Source organism: Pan troglodytes, chromosome 1, assembly GCF_028858775.2.
Source record: "Pan troglodytes isolate AG18354 chromosome 1, NHGRI_mPanTro3-v2.0_pri, whole genome shotgun sequence".
In the NCBI taxonomy this organism is placed as follows: Eukaryota; Metazoa; Chordata; class Mammalia; order Primates; family Hominidae; genus Pan; species Pan troglodytes.
In genome coordinates, this window is record NC_072398.2 from 190,017,905 (window position 1) to 190,031,343 (window position 13,439).

The following is a 13,439-nucleotide window of genomic DNA, read 5'->3' on the forward strand; positions in this document are numbered from 1 at the left end:
ACTGACACCCAAAAGAGACTCAGTCACTTGCTCAAAGGCACATCACTGACTGTGGTCTAACCCTGGCCTATCTTCCTGTAGAGTGGACTTGATTCAAACGTTTCCCTGTTCCTTGGGAGTGATGGAGTTCCAGCCTGAAAGAAAGATACCTGGCCCGTCAGCACATACAGTTTCATCCTAAGCAAATGCTTACGCATTCTTGTTATGCATTTAGAAGTCCTAATATAGCTCATGGTATCCATTCTATCTTGAGAGTTCCCTAGGGTTCTGGGACTCCGGGTCAGAATCACTAAGCTAGTCCAGCCTTTTATCTCTTCCCCTGCCATACTCAATATACAGATAAGAATGTGGAAGCCCAAGGAGGGTCAGTGAAGTTGAGGCAGCCTTCCAGGAACCCCCTCAAAGGATCCCCTCATGTCATAAAACTAGAAAAGACCTTCCTCAGCCAGGCACAGTGGCTCACGCCTGTAATTCCAGCACTTTGGGAGACCAAGACGAGAGGATTGCTTGAGCTCAGGAGTTCAAGACCAGCCTGAGCAACATAGTGAGACCCTGTTTCTACAAAAGATTTTTTTCTTTTCTTTTCTTTTCTTTTTTTTAATTTCCAACATTTATTTTAAGTTCAGGGATACAGGTGCAGCATGTGCAGGTTTGTTACATAGGTAAACGTGTGCCATGGTGGTTTCCTGCACAGATCATCCCATCACTCAGGTATTAAGTCCAGCTTCCATTAGCTTTTCTTCCTGATGCTCTCCCTTCTCCCACCTCCCACCCTCCGACAGGTCCTAGTGTGTGTTGTTGCCCCCCCATATGTGTCCATGTGTTAACATAATGCAGTTCCCACTTGTAAGTGAGAACATGCAGTATTTGGTTTGCTGTTTCTGCATTAGTTTGCTGAGGATAATGGCTTTGAGCTCCATCCATGTCCCTGCAAAGGACATGATCTCTCTTTTTTTTTTTTTTTTTTGAAATGCAGTCTCACTTTGTCGCCCAGGCTGGAGTGCAGTGGCGCGATCTCAGCTCACTGCAACCTCTGCCTCCCAGGTTCAAGTGATTCTCCTGCCTCAGCCTCCCGAGTAGCTGGGATTACAGGTGCCCACCACTACGCCCAGCTAATTGTTTGTATTTTTAGTAGTGATGGGGTTTCACCATATTGGGTAGGCTGATCTTGAACTCCTGATCTCATGATTTGCCCACCTCGGCCTCCCAAAGTGCTGGGAGTAAGTACAGACATGAGCCACCATGCCCAGCTGATCTCATTCTTTTTTATGGCTGCATAGTATTCCATGGTTCTACAAAATATTTTTTAAAAATTAGCTGGGTGTGGCAGCACACACCTGTAGTTCTAGCTACTTGGGAGGCTGGGGCAGGAGGATAGCTTGAACCCAGGAGGTAGAGGCTGCTATGAGCCGTGATTGCACTGGTACACTCCAGCCTAGGTGACAGAGCAAGACCCTGTCTCAAAAAAAAAAAAAAAAAAGAAAAGAAAAAAAAAGAAAAGAAAAAATAAAATAAAATAAATAAGAAAAGAGCTCCTTGGTCCTTGCGTCATTTTCCCTATCTCCTCCCTTTGCCCTCCCTCCTTACCTCACTCCCTGGCTTCCTTCCTTCTCAAGCTTCTAGTGAGCCCCTGCTCTGTGCCAGGCCCCTGGTGCTGGGGACACAGGGACAAACAAGTACTTCTTGCCATTCTTTCCATTTCTTGTGGGCTGTAGCACAGTGCCGCACATGCTATGTTATTAAGTTATCTCCACCACAAATGCCGTTTCCACCAGATGTCATCAGTGGCAACATGATCTACAGTCTCACTCACTGGCATTGCAGTATAGAATACAGCATAGCCCGCACCCACCTCCCCACCCCTCCAACCCTACCTACCTCTGCCCTCCTTCCTAAAAAGGGCAGATGCCATTTCCATTAGCCCTGTAGGGGGCACTGTCTGCCTCCTCCCTTTTTAAAAAAGGACCAGCTGGTAGACAGACTTCGTGTATCTGCCTTTTCTCCTTCATGCTTTCCTGCCATTCATGACTCATTGCTAATCAATTTTCTCTCTTCCTTGTGCCAGTTTTATAGCCAGGCTTCGCCATCTGCCTGGTGGGCGAGTTGTGTTAGTCTGTGTTTGTGTTAATAAATTAGTTCGAGTAATATTATCTGTGCTGGCTGCTAGGAATACAGACAACAGTTAGCCCTGGTGTCTGCCCTAGGGAAGCTCACCAGTATGGGGTGGGAAGGGGAGGCTGCTATTCCCGCACTCTGCGAAAGGGCTGCTGGATAGGGTAGCTTTACTGTTAAGGGTGGGACTGCACTGTATTTAGGGCATGTTTACTATGCCCCAGTGAGCCCTGGGCAACACAAGGGCCCCTTTGGCTCTCTTGGCTCTGAAAAGGAAGCCAGGAGTCTTGGTGGGAAACCTCTAATAGCCCGGGGAGGGAAACGCGGTCCGGGAGAAAACCCTATTTGTTAGCAGTGTGGGAGTCATCTGTCCTTCCAGGCCGACTTTTAGTAACCATAACATCAGTTAAAATAATTTTTTTTTTTTTTTTTTGACACGAAGACTTGCTCTACTGCCCGGGCTGGAGTGCAGTGGTGGGAGCTCGGTCCACTGCAACTTCTGCCTCCCGGGTTCAAGCAATTCTGCCTCAGCCTCCCGAGTAGCTGGGATTACAGGTGCGCGCAACCATGCCCAGCTAATTTTTGTAGTTTTAGTAGAAATGGGGTTTCACCATGTTGGCCAGACTGGTCTCAAACTCCTGACCTCAAGTGATCCATCTGCCTTGACCTTAAAATAATTTTTAATAAAGATGATTTTTAACATTGTTACAAATGTAGTAATGTGCTCAATGAAAAAAATTTCAGTGATAGAGAAATAAAATGAATTTCAATCTTTGCCTTCAATCTGTCTCACTGTTAACACTTTAGTATGTTAATTTCCAGGTATACATAATAGATATTATAATCATATAGCTACATATGTGTATGTGTTTTTTATATACAAATATATGTGGAAAGAGCTAGAGAGATTATTGTCTTTCTTTTTTATTTTTTTATTTTTTGAGACGGAGTTTCACTCTTGTTGCCCAGGCTGGACTCCAATGACATGATCTCGGCTCACTGCAACCTCCGTCTCCCTGGTTCAAGCCATTCTCATGCCTCAGCCTCCCGAGTAGCTGGGATTACAGGCACGTGCCACCATGCGCAGCTAATTTTTGTATTTTTAATAGAGACGGGGTTTTGCCATGTTGGCCAGGCTGGTCTTAGAACTCGTGACCTCAGGTAATCCACCCACCTTGGCCTCCCAAAGTGCTGGGATTACAGGCATGAGCCATTGCACCTGGCCAAGAAATCATTTTCAAAATATAAATAAAAATATCATAAAATATTAGGCCGGTCGTGGTGGCTCACACCTGTAATCCCAGCACTTTGGGAGGCTGAGGAGGGTGGATCACCTGAGGTCAGGAGTTTGAGACCAGCCTAGCCAACATGGTGAAACTCCGTCAAACCCTGTCTCTACTAAAAATACAAAATATTAGCTGGGTGTGATGGCACGCGCCTGTAATCCCAGCTACTTGGGAGCCTGAGGCATGAGAATCGCTTGAACCCAGGAGATGGAGGTTGCAGTGAGCTGAGATCGCACCCCTACACTCCACCCTGAAGGTTAGAGCAAGACTCTGTCTCAAAAAAAAAAGTATATATATATATATATAATATTAAACATATAAAAATACCTGTTATAACATGTTATCTATATAATAATATATCTTATAGATATACAATATACCTGTTATTCAAATTGCTTTGTCTTCCAAACGGAGAACTAATTTCCATGTTGGCAGGTGTAGATGGATCTCCCTCATTCTTTTTATCAGCTGTATAGTATGGACACACCATGAAGTACCCAATTCTCTGGTGATACACATGCAATTCCTGTCTTTTGTTATTATAAACAATGCTGCAAAGAACCGCTATATATTTCTCTTTGCTCACTTTTGCCATTATTTCAATAAAATAAATTCTCAAAGGTGGAATGGATTTGATCAAAGGGCACATAAATATAAAGTTCTGATGAAATAGATGAATTTCTTTCCAAAAATAATATTGCAATTTGCATTTGCCCCAGGAGTGATGAGAGACCAACTGACACTCTCCCCGACACTGGGTGCCTTTTAATTTTTGCAGTCTGATACATGAAATATATTATCCCATTGTTGTTTTCATTTGGATTTCTGTGGAGTCAAACATCTCTTCCTGAGTTGATTGGCCATTTGAATGTCATCTTCTATAAAGTGTATTTTCCCATGTCGTTTCTCTATTTTTCTTTTCTTTTCTTTTTTTGAGACAGAGTCTCACTCTATTGCCCAGGCTGGAGTGCAGTGGTGTGATCTTGGCTTACTGCAACTTCCTCCTCCCAGGGTCAAGTGATTCCCCTGCCTCAGCCTCCCAAGTAGCTGGGACTACAGGCACCCACCACCATGCCTGGCTAATTTTTGTATTTTTGGTAGAGACAGGGTTTTACCATGTTACCTAGGCTGGTCTTAAACTACTGACCTCAACTGAACCACCCGCCTAGGCCTCTGTAAGTGTTGGGATTACAGGTGTGAGCCACCACGCCTGATTATATTTTTCTTACTCATGGTTTTCTTCCTTCCTTTGTACTTTTTAAATATTTTAAAATAATTAATTAATTTTCTTTTTTTTGAGGCAGAGTCTCACCCTGTTGCCCAGGCTAGAGTACAATGGCGTGATCTCGGCTCACTGCAACCTCCACCTCCCAGGTTCAAGTGATTCTCCTGCCTCACCCATCCAAGTAGCTGGGGTCACAGGTGTGTGCCACTACACTGGGCTCATTTTTTGTAACTTCAGTAGAGATGGGGTTTCACCATGTTGGCCAGGCTAGTCTCAAACTCCTGACCTTGTGATCTGCCCACCTTGGCCTCCCAAAGTGCTGGGATTACAAGCGTCAGCAACTGCACCCAGCCTGTACTTTTTTTTTTTTAAGTTGATTTGTAGGAGGTCTTTGCATATCAGGTTATTAGCTCTCATCTGCCATGTGGAAAGCAAATCAGTATTTTTTATAATTTAGTGTTTGTCATTTGCCTTGCATATGTTTTTTCCCCCTACAGAAGTTTAAAAATATTTATGTAGTAAGATCTGTCCATCTTTTCCTTGATAACTTCTGGGATTTGTGTCATATTTTAGAAAGATTTTCTCCACTTCATGATTAGGAAAACCTTCTCTGATATTTTCTTCTAGCATGTTTATGGTTTTGTTTTTTACCAATGCATACTTAATCCATCTGGAATATATTTCAGTGCATGCAGTAAGTTAGAGATTCAGTTTGGTTTTTTTCCAGATGTCTCATCAACATGTAGTTTCCCCTTACATATGTGAAATGCCACCCTTATCATACACCAGATTTTCTTATGTGTTTAGGTCTATTTGTGAATTCAATTCCACTCTACTTCTTTGTCTTCAGTTTCTGAGCTAACACGCTTTAATTATCGTAACTTTGAACATGCTCATAATCTTTTCCAAACCTTTCTCACTATAATAGCAACAAATCTCCTGAGAAGCTGCACACCCTTTCTTTGGCTCTGTTAATGTCTCTACAATGAGGTAAAACCGTCTCCTCAAGGTGACTGTAAATCTTTCTGCCCACTTTCCTTTGTTTATTCCACACTGCGCACCTGCTCTGTGTCTTGGCTGTGTGGGATCAGGAGAGACAGAGGGAACAACACAGATGCAGACCCAGCTTTACATGCTAACTTCAGTGATTAACCCTCAAGGCCACTGCAATTTTCATGATGACAAGTTCAGGGACACTGAACTTGCTCCCAGGGACTCTCCTGGAAACCATGCCCGGATCTCATTGCTTTCAGATGCCCTCGAGCCATGGCTCAGCCAAGGCCAGTGGTAACAGAGCCAAAAGAAGTTAAATTTTAAATAAACCTGACTTCCTCTCCAACATTGTTAGAGAAGCCCTGATCCAGTTCATTCTGTTCCCATTAGATAAGAAAAAGCCAAAAAAGATGCAGTCATTGGGAACTGTGGTATGCTGTGAGCTTTTGGAAATGGATTCTTTTCTTTCTTTGCTTTGCTTTGCTTTGCTTTGCTTTCTTTCTTTCTTTCTTACCTTTGTTTTTTTCTGGAAGTGAAGAAAATGGAAGAGAGACTCTTGAGAAGGCTAACTTGTCTGGAAATGGTCTTTGAAGCTCAGCAGTGAGAAGACAGCATATTATGGGTCTGGTCCTGTGACCTTGAGCACGTCATTGAACGTCTCTGGACCCCATTTCACAAACATTCAGGCCCAACAAATAGGCGCTGTGCCAGAAGCTTTATTTATGTACAGTCTTATTGGATGCTCAGAACATTCTTATGAGGTAGAATCATTACTCCCTGGTTTATGCACAAGAATACCAAGATTCAAAAGGGAAATAGACAGTATGCCTGAGGCCACTTATTTGGAAGGAGCAGAGCCAGCAGAGGGTGCTTCTCCCTGTTACTGGGCAGAGTAGTGGGGGTGGAGTGGGGCAGGGTTCATCACCCCTGCCAAGAATCTGGACCCACGATGAAGCTACAGCCATTAAGACAGTACGGTATCCACATAGGGACAGACACATTGACCCCTGAGAAGGAGTAGAGAGACCAGAATCAGATCCACATATATATGGTATATATATGCGGCAGGAGTGGCATATCACAGTGAAGAAAGGGAGGATGGGCCAATAAACAGAGCTGGAAAAATTACTTCACAACATAAACAAAGATCTGCACTAGATGTTTTAAGGACTTAAATTTTAAAAATAAAACTTTAAAACTATTAGTAGAAAATATAGGTGGACTGCCTGTGGTCCCAGCTACTCGGGAGGCTGAGGTGGGAGGATCACCTGAGCCCAGGGAGGTCAAGGCTACAGTGAGCCATGATCATACCACTGCACTCTAGTCTAGGGGACAGAGCAAGCCCCTTAAAAAAAAAAAAAAAAAAAAAAAAAAACTTCTACAATTCAGTAAGAAAGAAAAATGGACACAAAAGGTATGAGCAGGAGTTTTCTGTTTGTTTGTTTGTTTTGAGATGGAGTTTCGCTCTTGTTGCCCAGGCTGGAGTGCAATGGCACAATCTCGGCTCACCGCAACCTCCACCTCCCGGGTTCAAGTGATTCTCCTGCCTCAGCCTCCCGAGTAGCTGGGATTACAGGCACGCGCCACCACGCCCGGCTAAGTTTTTGTATTTTTAGTAGAGACGGGGTTTCTTCATGTTGGTCAGGCTGATCTCGAGCTCACGACCTCAGGTGATCCACCCCCCTCAGCCTCCCAAAGTGCTGGGATTACAGGCGTGAGCCACCATGGCTGGCCAAGCAGGCATTTAAGAGAAGAAGAAACACATATAGCCAGTAAGTTTAAAGAGATGTCGAACGTTGTTAGTGATCAGGAAAACACAAACCAAGGCTCGGTGAAACACCATTTTACATCCCTTCAATTTGCGACAGTTTAAAGTTTCATAATATGGAGTGTTGGAAGGATGTAGAGCTCCAGGATCTCTTGCATATTGCTGGTGGAAATTTAAATTGGTGACACCATTATGGAAAGGTCTGGCATAATCTTCTAAAACCAAACATTCTTATAGCTTATGACCCAGCAGTTTTACCCTAGCTGCACTGTCCATTCAGTAAAACTGGAAACCATCTGGGATCAGTTGCATTTGCTCATAATTATTAATTCCCTCTTCACCTTGCTAGGCCTCTTCGTTGGAAAAAGACCCTTTCCTAGGAGAGCTGCAGCTGACTCTTGGCCTCACAGAATGAGAACTAGAAATAAACGTTTGCTACAACAAGCCATTGAAGTATTGGGGTTGTTTTTTTCCTGTAGGAAAGGATGAAAACACACCCTATGCTAAATGGGATAGGACAGTGATGAATAGACCTTGGTACGCTCATGTATGGTACACAATAGACAGCAATCAAGATGAATGAACTGCAGGGACATGCCTCAGATGTGAATTAATCTTGCCAATCTAATAGTAAGTGAGAAAAGTAGTTCTCAAAAGATTATAGGCTGGGCACAGTGGCTCACGCCTGTAATCCCAGCACTTTGGGAAGCTGAGGTGGGCGGATCACAAGGTCAGGAGTTCAAGACCAGCCTGGACAACATAGTGAAACCCCGTAGTCTCTACTAAAAATACAAAAAATTAGCTGGGCATGGTGGTGTGCACCTGTAATCCCAGCTACTCGGGAGGCTGAGGCAGGAGAATCGCTTGAACCCGGGAGGCAGAGGTTGCAGTGAGCTGAGATTGTGCCACTGCACTCCAGCCTGAGTGACAGAGCAAGACTCCGTATCAGGGGAAAAAAAAAGATTATATTATTTCGCGAAGTTAAAAATGACTAACATTAAAAGTACTCTTTTGAGCCTTTGAGCAACAGCAACACAAGATGGTAGCCAATTTATGAAAACAGAATATGCAGCTACAAAAATAGAATATGGACCTAAATACTCCACAGCACCTCCGTTTGTAAGATTTGTAACAAAAATTAATAAGAATGGAGTTAGTAGTTCTAATGGAGTGGTGGACCAAGAACCTTATTAGTGCTAGCAAAATGGCAGAATCCATATAACATCAAAGTTGTCCTGCAAGAGCTTCAGCGCCTAAAGATGTCTAGTGAAAACATGAAACTCCCTCAGCTGCCTGAAGGACAGCATTACAGCAATTATCCAAAAGGAAAACCACAGGCCCTTTTCCTTCCCCCTGGAGTTTGCTTTAAACGACTTCATTTTCCACAGTAGTAAGTTTTCTAGATACATCTCGTAGACCTCAAAGTACAGGAAAAGAAGCTCATTCAAAGGAAATTTATCTTAAGATACCGTAAATGATACTAATTTTGGTCCATTTGAAACATATAAGTTGTGCTATAACCAAAAATGTACTCTTAAGGAATACATATTATTGCAAGAAATTATAACAAGGAAAACGAGAATGGTGAGCAGACAGGACCCAGGCTGATGGGGACCTGGTGCCAGGGAAGGAAGGCTGACTCATCCATGAGGCACCACAGGCACCGTGCCTAGGGCCCAAAATACTTTTAGGGGTCCATGAAAATGTGTTTTTTGTTTTGTTTTGTTTTTTGAGACAGAGTCTCACTCTGTCGCCCAGGCTGGAGTGCAGTTGTGCTATCTTAGCTCACTGCAACCTCTGCCTCCTGGTTCAAGCGATTCTCGTGCCTCAGCCTCCCGAGTAGCTGGAACTACAGGCACGCGCCACCATGCCTGACCAATTTTTAATTTTTGTATTTTTTGTAAAGATGGGGGCCTCGCTATGTTGCCCAGGCTGGTCTCGAACTCCTGAGCTCATGATCCACCAGCCTCAGCCTCCCAAAGTGCTGGGATTACAGAAGTGAGCCACCGCACCCGGCCATTATTATCTTTTTAATCAGAAGAAACTAATGAACTTTTTAGTTCAAAGAAAATGTTTTACTATATAACAACATATTCTTTATTACCAATGCAATCATAAAATATACGTATACATATATATTTTTGTACACATCTGGTATACATATATATTTTTGTGCACGTGTATATGTGTGTTTAGGAAGAGGCCCACAAAAGCAAAATGTCCAGGATCCATGCTGCAGGGGATGCACGTATGGTTATTTGTACCTAAAAAGTCAAGGTACTAGCTTTGGTTTGGGGTGAGATGTTACATTATTATTATTTGTTTGTTTTTGAGAAGTGGTCTTGCTCTGTGCCCCAGGCTGGAGAGCAGTGGCACAATCATGGCTCACTGCAGCCTTAACCTCTCAGGCTCAAGCTATCCTCCCACCTCAGCCTCCCAGGTATCTAGGACTACAGGCCTGTGACACTACGCCCAGCTAATTTTTTCTATTTTTTGTAGAGGTGAGGATCTCACTATGTTGCCTGGGCTGGTCTCAAAATCCTCAAGCAATCCTCCTACCTTGGTGTCCCAAAGTGCTGGAATTATAGGCATGAGCCACTACCAGGCCTGGCCTCTTTTTTTTTCTTTTCTTTTTTCTTTTTTTTTCAGAGACAAAGTGTTTTTAGAGACAGGGTCTCACTTTGTCACCCAGGCTGGAGCACATTGGCACAATCACAGCTCACTTCAGCCTCGAACTTCCGGGTTCAAACAATCCTTCCATCTCAGCCTCACATGTAGCTAGGAATATAGGCTCATGCCAACACACCCAACTAATTTGTTATTACATTTTGTAGAGACAGGGTCTCCCTATGTTGCCCAGGCTGGTCTTGAACTCCTGGGCTCAAGCCATCCTCCTGCCTCAGCCTCCTAAATTGCTAGGGTTACAGGCATAAGCCACCATGCTGGCCCTGGACCTGTTATGAATGTGCCATTGCCGGGGCGTGGTGGCCCATGCCTGTAATCCCAGCACTTTGGGAGGCCGAGGCAGGCAGATCACTTGAGGTCAGGAGCTTGAGAACAGCCTGGCCAACGTAGTGAAACCCCATCGCTACTAAAAATACAAAAAAAAATTAGCTGGACGTGGTGGCGTGCACCTGTAATCCCAGCTACTCGGGAGGCTGAGGCAGGAGAATCACTTGAACCCAGGAGGCGGAGGTTGCAGTGAGCTGAGATCGCACCACTGCACTCCAGCCTGGGTGACATAGTAAAATACTCTGTCTCAAAAAAAAAAAAAAAAAAAAAAAAAGAATGTACCATAAACCAAGGATTATAATCATCTAATTTCATGGGCCTGGGATACCCCTGAAAAATAATTAGCAAAGATATTAAATGTTGAATTTGTAAATACTTCCAAATAAAATCTTTTCAAAAGTTTTATTTAGAGATCTGAGCTTCCTTCTGTGCACATCAATTTTTAGATTTTGTGTTTGAAACAGCTACACAAAATTCCTGCGCAAAATTTTAAAATGAAATTGAAATTTTAATGGAAGACTCTAACAGTACTTGCTTTTCTGGCATGAATGAATGAAATTGCTTGAAATGATGTAAGTGGACTTTGAACTCAATTGAACTTTGTTGTTTCAAGTATTTCGAAATACTCACGATTTCAGAGAACCAAGCTCTGGAGCCAGAGTGAGTAGGGAAGAGACACAGTAGTTGTTGGCCGAGCACTGTGGAGAGTCTGTGGGCCAGCAGCAGCACCAAGCAACTGTCAGTGGCCACAGATGCATGTGGCCCGTGTGCAGCAGCCAGCTCAGGCAGGTGGCATCATGGATGAGGTGTTCTTCAAGGAGCTGGACCAGTGGATCAAGCAGCTGAACCAGAGAAAGTAGCTATCCAAGTCCCAGGTCAAGAGCCTCTGCAAGGAGGCTAAAGAAATCCTGACAGAAGAATCCAATGCACAAGAGGTTTGGTGTCCAGTCACTGTCTCTGGAGATAAGCATGGGCAATTTCATGTTCTCATGGAACTGTTTAGAAAATTACCAGATGGCCGGGCACGATGGGTCACGCCTGTAATCCTAGCACTTTGGGAGGCTGAGGCGGGCGGATCATTTGGGGTCAGGAGTTGGAGACCAGCCTGGCCAACATGGTGAAACCCTGTCTCTATTAAAAATACAAAAATTAGCTTCCCAGCTACTCAGGAGGCTGAGGCAGGAGAATCACTTGAACCTGGGAGGCAGAGGTTGCAGTGAGCTGAGAGCGTGCCACTGCACTCCACCCTGGGTGATAGAGTGAGCTCTCCGTCTCAAAAAAAAAAAAACAAAAACAAAAACAAAAATAGAAAATTACCAGATACAGATACAGGCTGGATGTGGTGGCTCACACCTGTAATCCTAGCATTTTCAGAGGCCAAGGCAGATGGATTGCTTGAGTCCTGGAGTTCAAGACCAGCCTGGGCAATATAGCCAGATCCTGTCTCAAAAAAAAATTAATAGAAAATTACCAGATACAAATTACTTGTTTACAGGAGATTATATTGACAGAGGATATTATTCAATTGAAATAGTTATGCTGCTCCTAGCTCTTAAGGTTTCTTACCATGAATGTGTCACCATTCTTCCAAGGAATCATGAGAGCAGGCAGATCACACAAGTTTATGGTTCTTATGAAGAGTGTTTAAGAAAACATGGAAATGCAAATGTTTAGAAATATTTTCCAGATTTTTTTTTTTCAAAGACTGGGCCACCCAGATTGGAGTCCAAGGGCACAAAGATGGCTCACTGCAGCTTCAATCTCCCTGGCCCAAGTGAGCCTCCTACTTCAGCCTCCCAGGTAGCTGGGACTACAGGTGTGCACCATCATGCCCGGCTAATTTTTTGTATTTTTTTGTAGAGATGAGTTTTTCACCATGTTGCTTAGGCTGGTCTTGAACTCCTGGGCATAAGTGATCCACCTGCTTTGGTCTCCCAAAGCGCTGGGATTACAGGCATGAGCCGCCATGCCCGGCCTTTACAGGCCATCTTCCTCTCACTGCCTTGGTGGATGGGCAGCTCTTCTGTCTCCATGGTGGCCTGTCGCCATCTGTAGATACACCGCATCACATCAGAACACTGAATTGCCTACAGAAAATTCCCCATGAGGGTCCAATGGGTGACTTGCTATACTCAGATCCAGATGACCATGGTGGCTGGGGTATATCTCTTTGAGGAGATGGTTACACCTTTGGGCAAGATACTTCTGAGACATTTAATCATGCCAGTGGCCTCAGGTTGGTGTCTAGAGCTCACCAGCTGGTGATGGTGGGACATAACTGGTGTCATGACTGGAATGTAGTAGCCATCTTCAGTACTCCAAACTATTGCTATCATTGTGGTAATCACACTGCAATCATGGAACTTGATAATACTCTAAAATACTCTTTTTTTGCAGTATGACCCAGCACCTCACAGAGGCAAGCCACATGTTACTCACTGTACCCCAGATTACTTCCTGTAATGAAATTTTAAGCTGGGCATGGTGGCTCACGCCTGTAATCCCAGCACTTTGGGAGGCCAAGGCGGGAGAATCACCTGAGGTCAGGAGTTCAAGACCAGCCTGGCCAACATGGTGAAACTAAAATATAAAATACACTAAAATCTACTAAAAATACAAAATACACTAAAATCTACTAAAAACACAAAATTAGCCGGGCATGGTGACATGCGCCTGTAATCCTAGCTACTGGGGAGGCTGAGGCAGGAGAATCGCGTGAACCCAGGAGGCAGAGGTTGCAGTGAGCCGAGATCGTGCCATTGCACTCCAGCCTGGGAGACAAGACCAAAAATCCATCTCAAAAAAAAAAAAAAGAAAAAGAAAAAGAATTTTAAATTTGAACAGGATTGCCATGAATTGTATATTGACTTAATGGAAATGGGGACAGCAACAGTAACTCCAAAGTGTCAGAAAATAGTTAACATTCAAAAAATTTGTTTTCACATGGACCAAAAGCTGTGCCATATAAAAATACAAAGCTTTTTGTCACCAAGCCGTGATCACTTTAGAATAAACCAGTTCATTGTATGCTGGAGCAACATGG

At 43.8% G+C, this 13,439-nt stretch overlaps 2 pseudogenes; both read left to right on the top strand.

Annotated features, from left to right (window-relative positions):
• Positions 1-6,565: 6,565 nt before the first annotated feature.
• LOC101058836 (ubiquitin-conjugating enzyme E2 variant 1-like) lies at positions 6,566-8,775 on the top strand (annotated as a pseudogene).
• A 2,418-nt stretch (positions 8,776-11,193) lies between these two features.
• On the top strand, positions 11,194-12,859 carry LOC100609832 (serine/threonine-protein phosphatase 2A catalytic subunit alpha isoform-like; annotated as a pseudogene).
• Positions 12,860-13,439: the final 580 nt, after the last annotated feature.